Genomic DNA, 16,133 nt, shown 5'->3' with positions numbered 1-16,133 from the left:
AAAGTTGTACGCAAATTAAAACAAAATTTCTACGCAAATGCGTAAAATCATCAAAGCCACGAATGCTGCGCATTTGCAGCACGAATTCTGCTCAAGTTGCTAGAAAAATAACCAAACAAAATTACAACTTCATGCCAGGTCAATTTGTGCATCTATGAAGTATTGTATCTTTAGGCTGAATCTTTGACAAAATGTTTAGGTATTGAAATCTACAAGAGTTTAGAAAGAATTACGTTTTCTTAAAAATAACAAATATATTTATTTTATTGCTCGGAAAACTTGCGTTTTTATCTAAATTATATATATTTCGTCTGCGAAAACTAAAGATAAGTCATTTAGGAATAAAATCTACAGATTAATGATAAGCCTCGTAAAAATAAAGATAATATTTAACTACAATGGAAAATGTACCTAGAGTACTATATAGATTGTATCCAAGACTTTGATCCGAGCCGGAATTAAATATTCCAATTTTGATTTACTTTCAACATATCTTTGAGTCTGAACCGATTTATGAATCAATTGCCTACAATATATTTTTGCATTTTTATTTAAAAATGGATTTATATCATTTTAAGCTTGAAAAAATATATGTATTAATTTGAGAAAGGCTTAAAAACAGTTCTGAGTTATTGGATTTGGGAAATCGAGTGCACGAACCGAATCTTAAGGCAGAAAGTTCATTTAAACCGCAAACCAAAACATCAGCATTGTTTTTTCTATGTTTTATTGCAGCCTTGATTAAACAAGAGACTATATTTGCATAGTATTCAAAGAAAAGAAAAGTTTATCCAAAAATTTTGTATTACAGTACGAAACTGAGAAAAGTTGGCAACCGAATCCTGGATTGAAGGATGTGCAAAGAATGTACCATATTATAATAATATACAGAAATAAGTTTTAATAATAATCCATATATTTAATTCTGCGAATTCTTAAAAAGTTAAATAATCAAATGTCTTTCAATCTAATATTTCATAAATATCTAAAGGAGATAAGTTTGGGTTTTTTTATAACAATATAGATAAAATTTAAAGACATATGTATAACAACTTTATTATGATCATAAAGAGATAAGTTTGCTATCTTTGTAAATTTAATTATTTACTATAATAGTCATATAATAATCCTTATCTACGTAAATATTTTAAATATATGTAGGACAATAAGGATATGCCTTTTTTTATATATTATAATGAATACATGCATTATATATATATTTTTTTTTTAATATTTCCAAAAGAATATATATGATAATAATCATATAGAAATATGATTTATCAACGCAAATATTTAATATACATGTAGATATGTCTTTTTATACCCTGAGGTTTTTATATGATTATTATAAATACATATACATTTTTTAAATTTCCAAAGAGGAATGAATATATGATATTAAACATATTGGAATATGACTTGTCAACGCATTAAATGTTTACTTTAGAAAAAGAGGATATGCTTATTGAATAAGCCTTTGGATATTATACTTCTTTTTCGTATCAAGCACAGATTTTCAATTATATGTGTGATAGATCAAAAGAAACAAAATCTGGAGGCGACAACTGTTGTGTGCTCCGCACTTCATTAATCAAAATGAACACGTTGGCAAATAAATCGGGGCCTGCTTAAACGTTCTCGATTTAAATGCTAAATCGAAAATCGAGAAACGAGAACCGAAAAACTACATATTAATAAACAATTCGCATGCGAACGAGTCAAGACGACATGCGACATCTGCGCGACGCCCACCCGCACAACTTTCCCTAGAAAATGGAGGCTGCGGAGAGTTAATAATTCGCGCATTTCTATAGAGAATTTGCATGATAAAACCCATATGATTTGCCTACAAGTTTTTATAAATAAACAAAGCCAAGCGAAAAGTATCTCACGGATACCGCAAGCTCTCATCTGAAATGTGATGAATGAATGACAACTGGAATGGCCGCGTGTTTGTTGTTTTTCCAAACAAAAACGAATCCTAATGGGCAACTAATCAGATGCAATTTTCCAGTTTTCATGTGCATTTTCCAAATGTACATTTCGTTTGTTTTCCGTGTCATTCGACAATTCAGAACTGGCTCCAAAAATAGTCGAACATGAGGCGGACTCTCGACTCTATCAAGTTGCAGCTTGTGAATCACAGATCCCCACATGGATATGTGAGCATTAGTCATGCAATCGGTAAATAAACGATAGAATATCATAATATTAAAGACATACGCCCAGATATATGTGCGGATCGCTCGGTTTTGTAAGCAAATGGCAGTTTCTCGATGTGCCCGATAAACATTTCTTTGTTCGTGTTTACTTTGCGAGCATGGCAAGGAAGTATTACAAGATGCCTGGATACGATATATAAGCTTATTTAATTCATAATTGACTGTAATAAATGCAGTCTTTGGACTGAATATTAACATCCCAGTCTGGTATTCGATCTCGAAAACTTGTTATAAGATAAACCCACTTTACTCACTTCATTAACTAGAAACAAGTGTAACTAATGGAATATCCATTAATTATAATTTACAATAATTAAAAAGAATAATTATTAGAATAGTGCAGAGTACTGTTGAGATTTATTAAGAGCTGTTTCTCTTTTCATAACCTTTGTTATATTTTCTCATAAAACGTGTAACAAGTGGAAGAAAACCTCTCTAATCCCGTAAAATGTGTGCATATATATATTCCCAATCAATATCAACAGCCAAGTCTATATATAGTAAGGATGTTTGTTTTTCCATGTAAAATCTTTTCTCAGTTTGAAAGCTCTCATTCTGAAACTTTGGAAAGGATTCATGGCGGAACTGACAGGATGGTATCATAATAGCATATAAAAGCCATAAGAACAATGTTTTTATTCTCAAAATAACTTGACATTTGAGAAAATCCTATCAACATCGGCCTAGCACAGAATGTACCTCTACAGGATTAAGAAAGCTGAGATCTAAGATTTTATCCGTTTTTCGAGATATCAGATATCAGATATCAAGAGTCTGCCAGATTTGTAAGGGCTTCGGCATCTTTAATATGCCGAATCTAATCTTGTTTTGAGCCAAGCTTCACCGTCGGCATTTGGCAAGAAGCAGCAGCGTCAACTCACCTGTATCTGTATCTATTATGAATATGTATCACTGTCGCAGATGCGTATCCGTGTTGTTGTTCTTTTATCTGTTGTTGTTCTTTTGGTTGTTTTGCACATTTGCTTTGCTTTCCGCTAGCAGCAGCAATTTTTTTTTTGTTGGTTTTACCCCTCGATTGGCGCAGCTTTTCAGCAGATTTTAAGACATGTGCCTTGTGGCACACACGAACACACAAACGCAGGCACACACTCACATGCACATGCACATTCACTCACACGCACACGCACTCTATGCTGGGGCTGTGTGGAAGTGTGTGTGTGTGTGTGTGTGTGTGGGGCATAAACGAAAATAACTGCGAGCGCGCAGACAAGCAACAAATTTTCATACGCACTGTTAGCAGAAACACGTGTTGCAATTCTTAGAAAAATTTTCCGCTTACGCGACTTTTATTAATTGCGAACAAGCCTTTAAAAAACAACAACAAACACTAGAGCTAAATTTGAACAATTGATATCAACTTTTGTTTTATTTTTATTATTATTATTTTTTTTTTTTTGATGATGTGTGCGCACGTTTTCGATTTATGTGAGTATTTTAGCGTTCGGCTTGCTTCTATTTGCTATTTTCTATTTTCTAATGCAAAATGCAAAATACTGTGTGCGCGTTGACTTTTGATTTATGCATCGGACATTTGTTTATTGCCGTTGAATTAAGATCGGTGCCGGCGGGGCCGTCGTTCGTCGCACGAGCGACATCGACAATGGGCAGCGAAAATCGAGATGCGAACTGCGGACAGCACGAACCGCACGCGAGCAACGCAAGAGAGAGACTGAACATTGGAATGAAAAGAAAAGGCCGCTAAGTCCAAACGCAATGGCCAACCAGCCAAGCGAGCGCTGTGCTTGTGTTGGTGTGTGCATGTGCAGGCTTGCATGTGTGTATGGGCGTGTGTGTGCGTGTGTGCGTGAGCTTGTTGGTGGTTGCTGCCGCTAGGCGTTAAAGGGAGAGAGCAGGCAATTGCCTGAGACGTTGGCACAGTGAATGTCAAACTGTTAATGTTATTCCCTGCCAACGAAGCGAATCACCCAAATTGCTCAATTAGAGAGCGGCACCTAAAGTGTTGGCCCCAAATAACTTGCACACATACATATATAAAATACATTTTAATTAAATATTAACTAATTTATTTTAAACAAACTATATGTGTTAGCAATTTTGTGAACATCATGGCCCAATGCAACACAATTTGTTGACGGTTTGGTTCATGTTCGGTTCGTGGACCAGAAGTCCACATCAATGGCCCGAAACTTGATCCTTGGCACTTTTTCCAATTTTCAATTTATTATTTATTTATTGATATTAGTTTATTTTTATATACACAGTAAAACATGTTCAAAACCTTCTTAGCAGCCTTTTTGCACATATGTAAATAGACGCTTTGCATTATTTTCGGCTTAACGGTTTGATAATCATTCAATATACCGTGACAGTGCAGCATGGCACGTTTTTTTATCCGCGACTGTTAATTTTATTCAGTTTACGCGACATCAGCATCTGTTGCTCTTAACAGTTTGAGCTCCACTGTAAACTCAATGCTAAAGAGACAGCCGTGTGCGAAAGAGACGGTTAGCAAACAGGTTATATTTCGTAACATACCCATTGTTATTGCTGGGCCCGCCTACTCCAAGCTACCTGTTTACACACATACACACACAAACGCACGATAGCTCGCACTAACAAAGCGCTGATTGGTCAGCGGCCGCGTCGCTGGCATTCGTCATGCGCAATGGCCGCCATATTGATATTGATAAACGGGAGAATTTATGTGCATATGCATATATATCTACTCGTATATGCAAGCACATAAATATGTATGTGTGTATGTAAGTGGTATGTCATTGTAGTGCGTTCGTAGGCTTGAATGCCACCTTGCCACTCCTGCGGCAAGGATGCTACTGAAATTATGCTGCGGTTGAAATTCCCTTTTAATTATGGCCCGTCCTTGTATTTCATTTCAATTGCTGCTCGCATTGCTATAATTGCATATGCATTCCGTTGTTCTTGTTCTTGTCATTTCAAAAGGATTTTCGAGGATTACTTTTGTAGCCCTACCTTTACATTTTTCCTATTTTATTTTTTTTTTGTTTTGCTTCACCTCTTTAATTTGCCCGGAAAACTCTCATACCTTGTACCTTGTCTCTCCTTTACACATTGTTTTTTTGTTTTGTTTTTTTTATTTGCATTATTTATTGGAGCGTGGTGAGGTCTTATTCGAGAATCTGCCTACAAATTGAACTATCTCAAACACACCTTTATACCCTGTAGAACTTCTAAGAAATATTTAAGGCACATTTAATTGTGGATGACAGTTCTGCAAAGGTAACAAAAGTAGATTCAAGTACTTGACATGTGTTGGAATTAATTGCAAGAGCTGAAAGGTAAATATTACCTGGCCTTATTTGAGCATCTATTATGACTTTGTTGCTTTGATAGTTTGAAACAGGTTGTCTATTAAACCTTCTATTTGATTTAATATCTATTGAGTATTCATTTTAAATCTAGGACCAACTAAGCTGCCTGTGGGATAAAAGTGAGCAGTAAGACGTTGGAAATTGGAATTGGAAGTGAGATAAAAATATAAAAGAGTGTATGGACAGCATCAAAAATAAGGTTGTCCTTTGCAAGGGTAGGCCCACGTGCATAACCCTACGTGTCTGCGCGTCGGATCAACAGGCGTGAGGTCGATGGTTCAACCCCAGCGGCAACTGTCAATTGATAAGGTGGCGCGGGTGGATGGATAAGAGTTTGCAAGTCGTGTCTAGTCTCTTATATCTTAAGATATTTGTTTGAAATAGCTTTGTAAGATGATAATTGGCTTTTAAAAAACATAGGAAGAGCTTAATAAACTGGGAGGAGGGAGGAAAAGACGACCATCGATAATTTGTTTAGTTTGCTATACTCTAACTTATCCAGTTGTACCCTGGATGAAAATTGTCAATCAACTGTACTCAGTATAATTCAGTCATTTACTTTGGATATGTTAGAAATTTATGTACAATGACAACTACATTGATGAGTTATGTTATGTGTCAATAATTTTAGTAGAACTTAAGTTATATGGACCCCAATTAATGTCTATAATCTTAACTTACTTATATGAACTTATTTTATATGAATTTGATGATCATCCAAATGGCTGGAACACGACATTTATAGATCATTACGGACCACACATGCAATAAAAGAAATCTACGAATCTGGAAAACAAATGAAATTACTGAGAAAAGAAAATAGTTGATTAGATTTACGGATGGGCGACAGGCGCCAGGTTGTTTTACGTATGTGGGAGGCGATCTTCGAGATCTTCAAATTGCATATCGATTACAGTGCCGGGGTTTTTGGTTGTGTGGAAAATATATGAAATTGGCCATTCAACAAACTTTTGGCGCCAGACCCTATAGTAACAATGCCCAAAATAAGTGTTAGGGCATTAGGGAATCATCAAATTTACATAATAACAGATCGTGTTTCAATGCCTCAGACGGGCAACTGGCAACTGGCAACTGGCATTTGGGAACCAATAAAACGAGCAGCGAGAACAGTTGGAAATGTCAAAATAGCCAAGGGGACATAAAACAACAGCGTTAAATAAAAAACGATCCCGCAATATGTTAATGAAAAGGCCCGATAAAAATCTTGTACAACATGAATGAGAAAATGAGAAAACGAGACGCAGCAGCGATCAACAGCACATTCTGTGGTTAACCTGCCGTCCGGCGAGCAGATGCGGAAAGAAAGTGCCGGACAATATCGTCGTCATCTGGCTGATGGGGGGAGGCCCCTGTCCCTGACCCTGTCCCTACTACCATACCATACCCTGACCAAATCGCTGGGTGTTAAAAATGAAGATAATAACGAGAGTGGCGCACGCGCCTGCCAAACTCTAGGAAAGTCACCTGCTGTGCCGCTCGAGAGTCCGGCGTTGCGCGACCCGCCTGTTGTGTAAACAAAGCCTGCCCCTGCCCGCTCCTACTCTGCTCCTCTAATGTAGCAGCGCCCCCACAACTGGTAAAGCAACGAGTCAGGGCATTATTAGAAATGATAAACAAACTCAAGAGTTTCATAAATTTTAATAGTCTTGATTTCTTCTAGCAGCCATTCCAAAATATACGCACATTGTAAATCATTCGGAACTGTGTAGTCGGGCATAGAGTTATTAATTTAGTTGAAATGATTATTAATTTTACGTCATAAATCTCGGCCAGCCAGACGCTGCTTGAGCCCAGCCAAAGAGAGAGGGAGAGAGAGAGAGAGAGAGAGAATCGAACTCTGCGTGATTTTTGGGGTACGTGTGGGTAATTAGCTTTGAATACCTGAGCTGCCTCTTGACCAAATTGCGTGTATTGTTGTGCCTGTAGGGAAATGGGCCATCAGAGAGATAAAAATCAGATAAATGTTGTTGATAAAGATCAAGCACACTTTAAGGCCCGTATAGAAAGACAGATGTCAATTTTGGACTCGGATTTTGATGGGGTTTATCTTAAAGTATTACAATTTCTCTTACGATCGCAAGGTACAAAAAGAGTTGAGAGCAGGATTTAACAGTATCCTGTTAATTAACATATATCTATCTACAATCCATTGATAAGCTAACCGATATGCACACAGATAGAGACGACCCGTCGTCTCCTCTGTGTTATAAATCACATCAATGAAATAAACATTTCATTATAATCAAACTTACATTTATATCATTATAATAATTATTATATTTAAGGCAGCAATTCGGTTTTATGTCTCAACGATCAGGCAACCAGAATCCTTATTTTGTAGCCGAACCATTGAAAATGATCTCCTTTTAAGCTAGATCGAGTATAACATAGTCGGTTACACCCGACTGCCTTTTTGTAAGGGTATTTGAAATATGGCAACTGAGGGATATAACTTCTCTCTATTTAACACATGTATAATGGTCTTCCAAAGGATTCAGTGATAACTGTTAATACTTTTGACTCTATAAGGAGAAGGAGACATGTTTCTTAGTCTACCCAACCCCAAGACCATCCCGATGTCCTCAGTGCCTGCAAGGATACGAGGCCGGAAACTTAAAAGTTCAATGACACGCCTCCTCCTAAGATGTGCTCCGGCCAATTCAATTAGCGGAGCACGAGAGGGGCTGGCGAGGTGTACGGGGCCGGGTGATTATGCAATTGCCATGTAATTTGCCACAATTATTCATATTAAAAATGAGTTAGGCTCTTCAGATGGGGCGGCACGCGGGGCAGGTGGCAGGCGGGGCAGGCGTGTGGGTAAGAGAATTCACGCGCAGGTAACTTTAAACGGAGACGGGCTCGGAATAATAATCGCCGGCACATAAATATAACACACATCTGACAACTGAAAATTATCTGCTTCACTCACGAGCCATTTAAATCAATTTTACACTTCGGATTTCACAGGCGGCCAGAGCTAGGCCAAAGGATACAAAGCGACGGGGCTGGGAAATTGAAATTTATTGAAAAAATGATGACAAACGAACGAAAATAAGCGCATGCCCCAAGCCGCATGCCGCATGCCGCATGCGGCAGCTGCAAGGTGGTCCCGGAGGTGTGACGTGAGAAGTTGAAATTTAAGGCCAGCACATGAATATACGATCGAGATAGGTACTGATTAGGGTTGTCAGGGTTGCCGCACTGCGTAAGACTTTGCAAGACTCGAGCTTAACACATTCATTATTAATATGAAACATTATCTCTTTTTGGTTAGCTTCTCTCTCTTCCATGAGGCACTTAAACTAGTCTTAAGCTACTTTCTGCATTTGAACTTGTGCTCAAAAAATGTCGATATATTTTTGAAAGCTAACATTTACACTACTTTGGATTTTCCAGCAAATTCTCATAGGCAGACATCAAAGAGAACGAGTAAACTCTTATCCGCATCAGAATCGGGTTTAATGTTAGCTAAGCTTTGGATGCAAATAAAATTTAATTATTTATAATTTAAATAAATAAATAACATGCTGAACCAGACACTTTGCGCGTGCTTGGCAACTCTGGACTTGCCTCACATTTTGTTGGTTGGTGTCATAAACGTTGCCCTCGTCGTCGCCGTCGCCGTCGCAGTCCGCGTCGCGGCTGGGCCCCCCAACTTGGACACTTTGCGAAACGTTTAAACCAACAATTACGCGAGCATAAATCAAACAGTCGAGTAGAGTGAGAGCCGGGCCAGGCGGGCGGTCCAGGCGAGAGTCGCGTGCAGCTACGAGCCGAGCGACGTGACGTTCAGGCTGTGGACGCAGGAGACACAGGAGACACAGGAGACGCCAGGAGTCGGCACCGGGACTGACTGGCAATGTTGTTGCTGATGATGCTGCTGCCGTTGCTGCTGCTGCTGCTGTTGCTGCTGCTGTTGCTGTTGCACGCCGCGCCTACTGCCGATGAGGATCTGAGAAGGTGAATGGAATGTTACACCAGCAGCCGGACTGCCAGCTCCGACACCGACACCATCTGCTGTCACAGAGGCAACGCCTCAGCTCCAGCTCCAGCTCCAGCTCCAGCTTCAGCTTCAGCTCTTTCCACATTGGTTTCAGGTGTCAATAAATAATGCCCCGTGTAGTCGCAGGCGGCGCGGCACTTGCTGATCTCGTTGCGATTAGATTGGGCTCGGTGTCAGGGCCGTCGCTGCGCTCAGCGAATTTAAATAATTTTCAAATTAATTAAACACTTTAAAAACAATTTGCACTGCCGCCTAATTGAACGCCGAGCATGCCAAGGCTGTAGCATAGCTGGCGCATGCGCCTCGGGCGTATGTCCACTTTGACCAGACTATGCAGCCAGCTCTGGACGTGTCTGTCGTAGCTTGGGAGCTTCAATTTCCAAAATGGTTAAGGGAATGGGAAATTCTAATCAAGGCTGTAAGCTAAACAACAATGTTGCGTTACTTTAGCTTACGGCTCGTGCGAAGGTCTTTCCTTAAGGTTCGATTCGTTAACCTTAGTCATTTTTTACATTTTTCAATGGAATATTTATAAATTTTCATTCGCATTTATATAGATAATAGTTAATATTTTGATTATTGAGACTTATATTTACTATTTATAAAAATCGAGAAAAACTTATGGAATGTATTTTTTTATGCTATCCGATCGGCCTTTCAATCATTTAAAGAGAACTCACTTGGGGCGTATTTCACACCTTTCGGAAAATCCACGACCTTGGGTGAAAAATGCGATTAGTTCGTCTTCAAATGGGTGGAAAACGATAACCTCAACTTCAACTTTTCGTTCTTTTTAAAGTATATATATTCTTGATCAGCAACAATAGCCGAGTCGATCTAGCCATGTCCGTCTGCCCGTATGTATGAACGCAAGGATCTCAGAACCTATAAGAGCTAGAGATATCGATATCCTGTTTTTTGGGCAATTTTGGTAAATAATAAGAGCTAGAGCCACCAAACTTGACATATAGATTCTAAAATAGAATATATATATGCATTTGATGTTGGAAGAAGAGGGTTCAGGGTATCCCCTAGTCGGGAGCTCCCGACTAGAACCTCTTACTTGTTATAATTGTTTTATTTTGGTGAGGATCTATGCTGAGATATAAAAATCGAGCCTCCTCCAACATCAATCGAATGTTTCTTGGATTGAGAACATATGTACATATCTTTTGTATCCCAGCTGGAATAAGGAAAGACTCCTGTGGTTTCCCTACGTAAGCCCGTTGCACTTATCCAAATGTTGACCTCCTTCAAGCTGATGCATTCTAGTATCTTGCTTTGTTTCTGTGTCAGCAATACAACTCCTCCTACTGGTTGATGCCCATCTCGGGTCAAGTCAAGGAAAGCAATTGCTTTTATTTTGCGCCTGCACGCAGCTCACATGACTTTCCCGGTGTTGAATTTAATAAACATTTTGGCAGTTATAAATAACCAATTTCCTTTTCTGAATCCTTCGATTGGCTACCCGAATTGGTGGTAGACCCAAAACCCACACACAAACCCAGTTGCCCCGTTGAGGGGCATTCAAATCGAAGCCGTTGAATAAATCAACGCCACAAATACACAAAAATTGAATTGTGGCCATGGCTTGCGGCGCTTGACCGGCTGCCCCCGGAACGCACTGAGCCGGACCGAACAAGCCGGCTGCCAAAGGTGTTAATATTCAATTAAAATTCTAGGGATACGGCTCGAATGCCTAATAAATTAACGCTCAACAAGCGACTTGCCAATTTCAATTTGTTTTCGTATCACTTTTCTGCGTCTGGCCCGGCGGCTCCGACTGGAAGGAGGCGGAGGATGCCCGAGACCGGCTGCATTATTTATTGAGCTGCGCAGGTGGCAAGGGTTTACAGCTTGAACAAGGCAAAGTTGAGATTTCCAATGGACTGGCGAGTTGTTGCTGGTCTTTATGAAAGTGGTGTGATTTTTTCACACATACACAGAAAAATGTTTTTGAACTGAACCGGTTCAAGTCCGGAACAAACTTGAAACCCTTTCCCTAAACCAAACCAGTTGCCCAGTTTTAATGAAACTACGTTACATTTATAAATAATTGATCTTAATTACAAATATAATCAAATATGAAATGGCTGAATTCTTTATGATAATTAAAAAGGCTGCAATTAAGCGAACCGGTTCGGTTTAATTTTCTACTATGTATCGAACCTTAAACCAAAACAGTTTCTCACAAATCATCTTGACTGAAAATCAAACAAAACAACATTTTATTTATCAAATATTTTTTAATATAACAAAGTTACATTTATAAATAGTTAACCTAGGGCTGCAATCTAGTTGTGAACCGAACCTATTCGAATCAATGAACCGAATATAACGGTTGCAATCTATTTGTAAACGGAATCTGTTCGAATCAAGGATTTTTTATAAATGAATCGAGCCTTAAGCCATCTAGTTTTTCAAACAAAAGTCGAATCGATACCCAAACCAAATCATAGTTATACAAAAAAAACCTATAGAAGCCTTAGCACAAAGACTTGAATAACTGAGGCCTAAACCATGAATTTATCTAACCATATTTAATAGCTTTTGGGCTGCTTTGCTTGAACTTCGAAAATATATGAGAAACCAAATTTTGAACCAAAACCAGGTTCACAAACCAAAAAAGGGAGTTGGTTCCGCTCGTAAACCGAACCAGCGTGTAATGGGGTCTGCAGCCCTGGTTCGTGTCTGCATGTCAAAGATTGAAGAGATTGAAGCGCTAATAAGCCAAGATGTCAAATGTAAACAAATCTACTTCAATCCGAAACGCGAACATTAGCCGTTTACATTTCGCCGCTGCGATTGGTCGAGTGCCTCGTGCCACAGTTGGCCCGCACTGCGTGTGATCTTGTAATCGATGTTGTACTTAGTCGGACAGTTGTACTTACACCACGCTACGGCACGGCACGATATCGATTTAATGGACCCACAGCCACAAATGGAAACGATTGACGGCACACACCATGCAAGGAGAGGAGACAGGCGACGGCTCTCAGCGGAGCCGAGTTCGAGTTGGAGTTGGAGATGGAGAGACTTTTGGCTGCAACAGCGCGATATTTATCGCCGATATTGTGATTGAGACCCGTGGGGTCGACTACGCCTTGTTCGGATTGTGCTCAGGCCTCGCACAGTGGGCACGTTTCAAGTTTTTCGCCTTAAAAAAAAGCATGACTGGAAACTGCAAAGCATTCAAATTTAATAAAGGTCAATGAGCTGTTAAGACAGGGCCGTAATTTTAAGAAATATAAAGAAGTGTTCTAACAGGAGAAGCCCGACTAATAGATTCCTAATATATGGCAACAACCGATTGAATCTGGCATTGCCCGCCTCTCTGTCCCACTATGAGTCCATCCATTAAATTCAATCGAGTTTAATTTGGTCAGTTAAGAAACTGACTTTTTAAAAGTAAAAATTTTCATCCTAGCAAAAGGAAAATCATTTTAAAAAAAACTCAAACACAATATGATTTTGGAGTGTTTCGACTCCACAGTGCGTGGACCGCATCGCCACATGAGGTCCACATTCACGTCTGTTGCTCTGAGCTGAAAACATAATGTTGCTCGTAGACACATACTCGATACACGCACACTGTGCGAATCATCATTGTTGGGGGTATTCCGCTAACAATTGGCTGCGGGTTGGAGGTGGTAAAGACATACGATCGCTGATTGAGCTAAAGCCGTGATTAGTTCTAATTGTTGAAGACCTTTTATACATAATTAACAAAAGTAAATGAATAAAGCAAAGCTTGAAGCATGGTGTTAAAGAGAAAATCATGGATAGAGGCACGCAAAATTAGAATAGATCTTTTTATAATGACAATTAAATCGAAAAGTTCTTAGAGTTCAACGAATAAAAAAGCCCAAAATTATGGGAACGATTCAATCTGTGCTGACTGAATGATTGAGAATCACAAGATTGATAATTACAAGCTACAAGACCGAGTAGTAGTTACTTTTTGTAATGTAGATAAACACTTGGATGGGATCTTGGCTAATTTTACTCCAAAGGTTAAAATTCCTGCCCTACAATGTGAATGGCCCTTATATTTCCAAAGGATGTTTCGAAAAGTACGAAACACTAGGTTTTTGCGGAGATCTTTGAAAATGAATTTGGAGCCGAAAAAAATAGATTCGTATAAACATTTTCACCAATTTACCACGCTTTGACGTGATTTCAGTTAGTCGGTCAGTTAAATATATATATATATATAGAATATTCAATTCAATCTATATATTTTCAATTTACTTTAATTTTTAGTCCAAAGGTATAATTTTCTACCATCCCCGCCCGAGATATCATGTCAGAAGGAAATGAAACACTACTGTTAACAATCTCTGTTGTGGACTCTAGATGTTCATACAAGTTGCAATTTGGTGAAAGCTTTAACTCGTTGCGAATTATAAAGAGCCGGAGATTGAAACTCAAAGCAAAACTGAAGTTCATTCGAAGTTCTTCAATATTTTCAATTTTAAACAAATTTATACAAAATTCTCCCCTTTTATATTAAGAATGTAAAAACCGAAGCCATAAAGTATATACGTATAAAATATAATAAAATTATAATTTAGTAATAGAAAGTCCGCACTTACCTGCCTTATAGGCCCATAAAATAACTGCAACTCATATAATACATCCATTTGCCTTCACTCACGACGAAATGATGGCAAACTTGTATGCATTTAACATACTCATTATTTATGGCCGCCGACTTTGTGTCGGGGCTGTCGCTGGTCAAAGGAAAGTCTGGCAAGGAAAAGTCACATTAGAAACATTAAAATAATTTCAAAACACATAAATTTTGAATTATTGCACCGGCACCGTGCACATCGTAGGCGAGTTTTAAAATCAATTTAGTTGCATGGCAACTGGGAGCAGGAGTGCCAGGGATGGGGGATTGGGGTTGCAGCACGGCGCAGTCTGCTGGTGTTTGCACCATAATTAGAGGCAATTTCAAACGATCGTGCCAATGAGCTGCCCGGTGGGCCGGCGTTGCCACCCCGTCGGCGCACGCCCCCCGCCCATACGTACGTTTCAGTCGAGAGGAGCTTCCACTTAAATTGATTTATGTGCGCCTGATCGTGCGCATTTGTCAGGCCGTCGGCAGTTGGCAGTGGGACCTGGTGCTGGCTGGTTGCTTTCCAGTTTTCTGCTAATTAAATTTGCATAAGTGGGCGCACTTTTGACAATGGGCGTGGTCGCGTATTACAGCTGCTTGCCACTGATCTTAGGTAGTACTTGGAACTGTGCACCCTTGTGCGTGACCTTGGCCCAATTGTTGTCTACCGCTAACAAGGCGTAGGGTCAAGGGGTCACTTAAGACAATGCGGTGTTTAATGAAGGGCTCACATCTTGGCATTTGTCAGCGGTCTGCTCCTGCATTTCGATAGTTTCTCAGGCTTTTCCGGAAATTCGTAATTTAATCAGCGCAACATTGTCTATGTCGTGTATCTGTGGGTAAGAATTAGTATTTTGACATTTGCCGATTTTCTGACAATTTTTTTTATTGCTTTTGATTGAATTTCTAGAAATATACACGTAATACTCAAAGTGGGCCAACTAACAGGCAACCTAACCTTAAAATGAGGGTAACTAACGGTGAAGCCAATTACACGCGGCAAGCAGAAAGCAATAACAAAATCAAATTCAAACATGCACACGCATGCATGTGTGTGTGTATGTATGCAAGCATTTGTGTGTGTGCGTGTTTTTGACAATGCAATAAATGAGCAACTTTTCAAAACGAAAGTGTCGATAGGTGGCGGTTCGTTCATCCAAACAACAACAACAACGAGAAGACAACGAAGCAGAGACGGAGAGGCAGAAAGCAAACGGTAGCTAAAGAGGAAGTGCCATAAAAATGCAATTTTAGATTTCATCAACTGATAAGAAAAGTTTTCAAATTAGCCACAAATGGAATATGAAATGTGAATATTGCGAATGAAAACTGTAAAATGAACAACACAACAACAATAAGAACTTATACTCATATGCTTGATTAGAAAACAAAACAAGTGTGCTTTAGTTGGGTGTACCCGACTAGCAGCTACCCTGTAATAATAATACCAAAGATAATCTTAGGACTTTATTGTCTTTGATAATACTAACACTTTAATGTACAAAACTTAATACTTTTCGAAGTACTATAAGCTATATTATGCAATTTGGTGGGAACTGATGGGAGATATGCAAAAGGAGTTTCTAGTTTCGACATATGCTGAAATAGCTTGTATGATATTGTTGCATTCATACATACGAACTAAATATATATATACTTGATGTTAAGTCAAAGAAGTCTGCTTGTTACATACATATGCACTAAACCATTATACCCTTTCTTTACCTACATTCAATGGGTTGAGGGTATAAGAAGGACGACAGCGAATAGAGAACGCTTAACTAACGGAAAGGCAGCCGCTGCCAGTCGGCCTACAAATTGCTGGCGTCACGCCAAAATACCGTTAGAAAGTTTTGTTCCGAACGTTGGACTCCACCGTGTTCCAGCGACCACCCACGCCCACCAGCCGCCCCCGCGTACCGGAGGGTATACAA

The 16,133-nt window shown here is 39.2% G+C and overlaps 1 protein-coding gene across 6 annotated transcripts in view; it reads right to left on the bottom strand.

Annotated features, from left to right (window-relative positions):
* The window catches only part of LOC115759190 (protein sine oculis), a 33,854-nt gene extending 18,207 nt beyond the window's left edge, over positions 1-15,647 (bottom strand). For 2 of the 6 annotated variants that reach the window (XM_030700070.1, XM_030700120.1), the window contains exons 1-2: positions 14,613-15,093; positions 14,174-14,327 (exon numbers count right to left, since the gene is read on the bottom strand). The gene's annotated coding sequence lies outside the window, so the exon portion shown is untranslated. Of the gene's footprint in view, positions 1-3,103; positions 3,357-14,173; positions 14,328-14,612; positions 15,094-15,157 lie in introns of those variants that run through there. The other 4 variants (XM_030700079.1, XM_030700087.1, XM_030700096.1 and 1 more) reach the window with 4 other exon arrangements.
* Positions 15,648-16,133: the final 486 nt, after the last annotated feature.

This window comes from Drosophila novamexicana, unplaced genomic scaffold (assembly GCF_003285875.2).
Source record: "Drosophila novamexicana strain 15010-1031.04,08,12 unplaced genomic scaffold, DnovRS2.1 tig00000008-arrow-pilon, whole genome shotgun sequence".
Lineage (NCBI taxonomy): Eukaryota > Metazoa > Arthropoda > Insecta > Diptera > Drosophilidae > Drosophila > Drosophila novamexicana.
The sequence above is the reverse complement of the archived record's forward strand: the minus strand, read 5'-3'. Positions and strand labels throughout refer to the sequence as shown.